The 5,993-nt window shown below is 53.4% G+C and overlaps 1 long non-coding RNA gene across 15 annotated transcripts; it reads right to left on the bottom strand.

Moving 5' to 3' along the window:
* Positions 1–244: 244 nt before the first annotated feature.
* LOC116438942 lies at positions 245–5,790 on the bottom strand. Of its 15 annotated transcripts, XR_004238001.1 has the most exons (5): positions 5,025–5,427; positions 4,126–4,945; positions 4,045–4,068; positions 3,041–3,922; positions 245–379 (listed from the first exon to the last, which is right to left on the bottom strand). It is a non-coding gene; the product is annotated as an uncharacterized LOC116438942 (long non-coding RNA). The 15 variants fall into 15 exon arrangements; XR_004237992.1 differs by adding an exon at positions 5,776–5,790 and having other exon boundaries at positions 3,041–4,945; positions 5,025–5,091; XR_004237991.1 differs by adding an exon at positions 5,594–5,608 and having other exon boundaries at positions 3,041–4,945; positions 5,025–5,091.
* Positions 5,791–5,993: the final 203 nt, after the last annotated feature.

Below are 5,993 nucleotides of genomic sequence, written 5' to 3'. Positions count from 1 at the left end.
AACTCCAAATTCCCCTCAGAAAAAGCCCCCGAAAAGCCCCAAAAAAGCTCCAAAAAAGCTCCAAAAATCCCCCAAAAAACCTCCAAAAAATCCCCCAAAAATCCAGAAAAAGCCTCCAAAAAAGCTCCAAAAATAAGAACTTTAAAAAAACCAAAAAGGCTCCAAAAATTCCCCCAAAAAAACCTCCAAAAAATCCCAAAAAAATCCAGAACCCCCCCCCAAAAAAAGCTCCAAAAATAAAAATTTTAAACCCCCCAAAAAACCTCAAATTTCCCCTCAAAAAAAGCCCCAAAAAAGCCCCAAAAAGCCCCAAAATCCCCCCAGAACCGCAGAATTCCCGGGATTTTCTCCCTGGATTTTGTCCCTCGGTGGCGCCGCCCTGTGGGGGGGGAGGGGAGGTCAGGGAGCCCCAAAATCCTGGGATTTACCCCAAATTCTGGGATTTATCCCCAAATTCTGGGATTTATCCCCAAATTCCTGGGATTTACCCCAAATTCCTGAGATTTACCCCAAAATCCTGGGATTTATCCCCAAAATCCTGGGATTTACCCCAAAATCCTGGGATTTATCCCCAAATTCTGGGATTTATCCCCAAATTCCTGGGATTTACCCCAAATTCCTGAGATTTACCCCAAAATCCTGGGATTTATCCCCAAATTCTGGGATTTATCCCAAAATCCCAGAATTTCTTCCCAAATCCCCTGGAAAATCCCTGGAATTCCTCCCAAAAATCCCCAAAAATCCCCGGAATTGCCCCCAAAATTCCCAAAATCCCTGGAAATCCCCCCAAATCTCCCCAAAATTCCCCAAAAAATCCCCAGAATTGCCCCAAAATTCCCAAATTCCCCCCAAATTCCCAGGATTTCCTCCCCAAATCCCCCAAATCCCTGGAATTGCCCCCAAAAATCCCCAAAATTCCCCCAAAAATCCCCAAAATTTCCCCCAAATTTCCAAAAAAATCCCTGGAATTCCTCCCAAATCCCCAAAACTCCCCCAAAATTCCCAAAAAATCCCCTGGAAAATCCCTGGAATTCCCCCCAAAATCCCTGGAATTCCCCCAAAATTCCCTCAGAAATTCCCCCAAAATCTCCAAATATCCCAGGATTTCCCTCCCAAATCCCCAAAATTCCCCCAAAAATCCCCAAAATTTCCCCCAAATTCCCAAAAAAATCCCTGGAATTTCCCCCCAAATCCCAAAAATTCCTCCCAAATCCCCCAAAAATCCCTGGAATTCCCCCCAAAATTCCCCAAATCCCTGGAATTCCCCCCAAAATTCCCCAAATCCCTGGAATTCTTCCCAAATCCCCCCAAAATCCTCTGGAAAATCCCAGGATTTCCCTCCCAAATCCCCAAAATTCCCCCAAAAATTCCCAAAAAATCCCTGAAATTCCCCAAAAATCCCCAAAACTCCCAAAAAAATCCCTGGAATTCCCCCCAAAAATCCCCAGAATTCTCCCAAAATCCCCTGGAAAATCCCTGGAATTCCCCCAAAATCCCCTCCAAAAAACCCCAAAAACCCCCAGGATTTCCCTCCCAAATCCCCAAAAATTCCCAAAAAATCCCTGAAATTCCCCCCAAATCCCCAAAATCCCCCCAGATTCCCCCCAAATCCCCCCCAAATTCCCGTTTTTTCCCCCCGGATCTGTCGGGAGCCCTTCCCGGGAATTGGGGGCCGTTCCCGGGTTTGGGAATTCCGGGAGCCCTTCCCGGGATTCGCTCCCGGATTTTTCTGCCTCCGGCTCTTACGTGGGGCGGCCACGGGAGGCCCCCACGCCTTTGGGGGAGGGGAAAAAACCCCGGAATTCCGGGAATTCGGGGCCTCCGGGGCTTTCCCTGCCCGGATCCCAGGGCTTTGCCCCCAAAATTCCAGGATTTTCCCCCAAAATTCCAGTGATTTTTCCCAATTTCCACCATTTCCCCCCAAAATTCCAGGATTTTCCCCCAAAATTCCAGGATTTCCCCCCAAAATTCCAGCACTTTCCCCCCAAAATTCCTGAGGTTTTTTCCCCTCTAAATTCCACCATTTTCTTCCCCAAAATTCCAGAGATTTTCCCTCAAAATTCCAGGATTTTCCCCCTAAATTCCAGAGATTTTTGTCCCCAAAATTCTAGGATTTTCCCCCAAAATTCCAGGATTTTTCTCCCAAATTCCAGGATTTCCCCCCAAATTCCAGAGTTTTTCCCAATTTCCACCATTTTTCTCCCAAAATTCCAGGATTTTCCTCCCCAATTTTCAGGGATTTTCTCTCCAAAATCCCAGAGATTTTTCCCAAAATTCCAGGATTTCCCCCCAAAGTTCCAGGATTTTCCTCCTCAAATCCCAGGATTTCCCCCCTAGATTCCAGAGATTTTTGTCCCCAAAATTCCAGGATTTCCCCCCAAAATTCCTGAGGTTTTTTCCCCTCTAAATTCCACCATTTTCTTCCCCAAAATTCCAGAGATTTTCCCCCAAAATTCCAGAATTTTCCCCAAAATTCCAGGGGTTTTTTCCCCCCAAAATTCCAGGATTTTCCCCCAAATTCCAGAGATTTTTCCCAAAATTCTGGCATTTTCCCCCCAAAATTCCAGGATTTCCCCCCAAATTCCAGCACTTTGCCCCCAAAATTCCAGGATTTTCTCCCCAAATTCTGCAGATTTTTCTCCCAAAATTCCAGGATTTTGCCCCCAAATTCCAGATTTTTCCCAATTTCCACCACTTCCCCCCCAAAATTCCAGGATTTCCCCCCAAATTCCAGAGATTTCCCCCACTAAATTCCACCATTTTCCCCCCAAATTCCACCATTTTTCTCCCAAAATCCCAGAGATTTTTCTCCCAAAAATCCAGGACTTTCTCCCCAAATTCCAGGGTTTTCTCTTCAAATTCCAGGATTTTTCCCCTCCAAAATTCCAGGATTTTCCCCCAAAATTCCAGAGATTTCCCCCCCCAAATTCCAGGATTTTCCCCCCAAAATTCCAGAATTTTCCCCAAAATTCCAGGGTTTTTTTTTCCCCCCCAAAATTCCCGGATTTTCCCCTCAAATCCCAGGGATTCCCCCCCTTACCTGGGCTCCGATCTGGGGCCTTCATCTATAGGGGGCTCGGGATCCCCTATAGGGCTCTGGGATCATCCATAGGGGATTTGGGATCATCCATAGGGGATTTGGGATCGTCCATGGGGGGCTCGGGATCCCCTATAGGGCTCTGGGATCATCCATAGGGGTCTGGGATCATCCATGGGGGTCTGGGATCATCCATGGGGGGCTCGGGATCCCCTATAGGGCTCTGGGATCATCCATAGGGGATTTGGGATCGTCCATAGGGGGCTCGGGATCCCCTATAGGGCTCTGGGATCATCCATAGGGGATTTGGGATCGTCCATAGGGGGCTCGGGATCCCCTATAGGGCTCTGGGATCATCCATAGGGGATTTGGGATCATCCATGGGGGGCTCGGGATCCCCTATAGGGCTCTGGGATCATCCATAGGGGATTTGGGATCGTCCATAGGGGGCTCGGGATCCCCTATAGGGCTCTGGGATCATCCATAGGGGATTTGGGATCTTCCAGGGGAGGTTTGGGATCCCCTATAGGGCTCTGGGATCATCCATAGGGGATTTGGGATCTTCCAGGGGAGGTTTGGGATCCTCTACAGGGGCTCAGACCCCTCCATAGGGGATTGAGGGCCCCTATAGGAAGCCAGACCCCTCTATAGGAGCCCAAACCCCTCTATAGGGGATTCAGGCCCCTCCATAGGGGCTTTTGGGTCCCCTATAGGAGCCCAGACCCTTCTATAGGAGCCCAAACCCCTCTAGAGGGGATTTAGGGCCCCCTATAGGAGCTCAGACCCCTCCATAGGAGCCCAGACCCCTCTATAGGGGATTGAGGCCCCCTATAGGAGCTCAGACCCCTCTATAGGGGATTTAGGGCCCCTTATAGGAGCCCAGACCTCTCTATAAGGGCTCAGACCCCTCTACAGGGGATTCAGGCCCCTCCATAGGGGCTTTCGGGCCCCCTATAGGAGCTCAGACCCCCCTATAGGAGCCCAGACCCCTCTACAGGGACTCAGACCCCTCTATAGGAGCTCAGACCCTTCTATAGGGGATTCAGGCCCCTCTATAGGGGCTCAAACCCCTCTATAGAGGCTCAAACCCCTCTATAAGAGCCCAGGCCCCTCTATAGGGGATTTAGGCCCCCTATAGGAGCCCAGACCCCTCTATAGGGGATTTAGGCCCCCTATAGGAGCCCAGACCCCTCTATAGGGGATTTAGGCCCCCTATAGGAGCCCAGACCCCTCTATAGGGGATTTAAGCCCCCTATAGGAGCCCAGACCCCTCTATAGGGGATTCAGCCCCCTCTATAAGAGCCCAAACCCCCCCCTATAGGAGCCCAGACCCCTCTATAGAGGCTCAGACCCCTCTATAGGAGCCCAGACCCCTCCATAGGGGATCCAGGCCCCTCCGTAGGGGATCCAGGCCCTCCAGGAAGCCTCCGGCCCCGCTGCCGTCGCCTATAGGATGTGTAGGGGCCGGCGTATGCCGGGGGGGTCCCGCGGGGGCGCTGCCCCTCCCCCCCCGGCCGTAGGGGGCCCCGGCGTTGCTGTGGCCTCGGCCCCGGGGGCGGCGCACGGACAGCGCCCCCCGCTGGGGGGAGAGGGCCCTATGGGGCACCTATAGGCCCCTATGGAGCACCTACAGACCCCCCTATGGACCCCCCTAGAGACCCCCGTGGGGCACCTACAGACCCTCTGTGGGCCCCCCTATAGACCCCTGTGGGCCCCCTATAGAATCCCATATGGATCCCCACAGAACCCCCCATGGAGTCCCTATAGACCCCCCTATGGAGCCCCTATAGACTCCCCTATGGAGCCCCTATAGACACCCCTATGGAGCCCTTATAGACCCCTCTATGGGCCCCCTATAGAACCCCCCATGGAGCCCCGATAGAACCCCCTATGGAGCCCCTATAGACCCTCTATGGGCCCCCTATAGAATCCCACAGAACCCTCTATGGAGCCCTTACAGACCCCCCTATGGAGCCCCCTATAGAACCCTCTATGGGCCCCCTATAGAATCCCATATGGATCCCCATAGAACCCTCTATGGAGCCCCTATAGAACTCCCCATGGAGCCCCTATAGAATCCCATATGGACCCCATGGAACCCTCTATGGAGCACCTGTAGACCGCCACAGAGCCCCTACAGAACCCCCTATGGAGCACCTATAGAACCCCCCATGGAGCCTCTATAGACCCCCCCTATGGATCCCTATAAAACCCTCTATGGGCCCCCATGGAGCCCCTATAGAACCACCCATGGGCCCCCTGTAGACCCCTATGGACCCCCCTATGGACCTCCATAGAACCCTCTATGGAGCCCCTATAGACCCCCCCATGGGCCCCCATAGAGCCCCTATAGACCCCCCCATGGGTCCCCTATAGAACCCCCCATGGGCCCCCATAGAGCCCCTATAGACCCCCCCATGGGTCCCCTATAGACTCCCCCATGGGCCCCCACAGAGCCCCTATAGACCCCCCCATAGAACCCCCCATGGGCCCCCTATAGGCCCTCAAAGAGCCCCCTATAGACCCCCCCCATGGGCCCCCAGAGCCCCTACAGACCCCCCTATGGGTCCCCTATAGAACCCCCTTCGGGCCCCCATAGAGCCCCCTATGGATCCCCTACAGACCCCCCCATGGGCCCCCAAAGAGCCCCTATAGACCCCCCCTATAGAACCCCCCATGGGCCCCTTACAGAGCCCCCTATAGGCCCCCTATAATCCCCCCCAAATCCCCGACAGAACCCCCACAGAGCCCCCTATAGAACCCCCCACAGAGCCCCTATAGAACCCCCTATAGAGTCCCCCAGACCCTCCCCCCAGAGCAGCCCAGGGAAGGGCCCGGGCGGCACCTATAGACCCCCTATAGATCCCGGACGTCACCCAAACCCCCCCTGCCCCCCCCAATGTCCCCTATAGGGCCCCTAAACCCCCCCTATAGGTGACAGAGACCCCCCCCCCCA

Source organism: Corvus moneduloides, unplaced genomic scaffold, assembly GCF_009650955.1.
Source record: "Corvus moneduloides isolate bCorMon1 unplaced genomic scaffold, bCorMon1.pri scaffold_188_arrow_ctg1, whole genome shotgun sequence".
NCBI classification, from domain to species: domain Eukaryota; kingdom Metazoa; phylum Chordata; class Aves; order Passeriformes; family Corvidae; genus Corvus; species Corvus moneduloides.
Note: the sequence above shows the minus strand (reverse complement) of the source record. Positions and strands in the feature narration are given on the sequence as shown.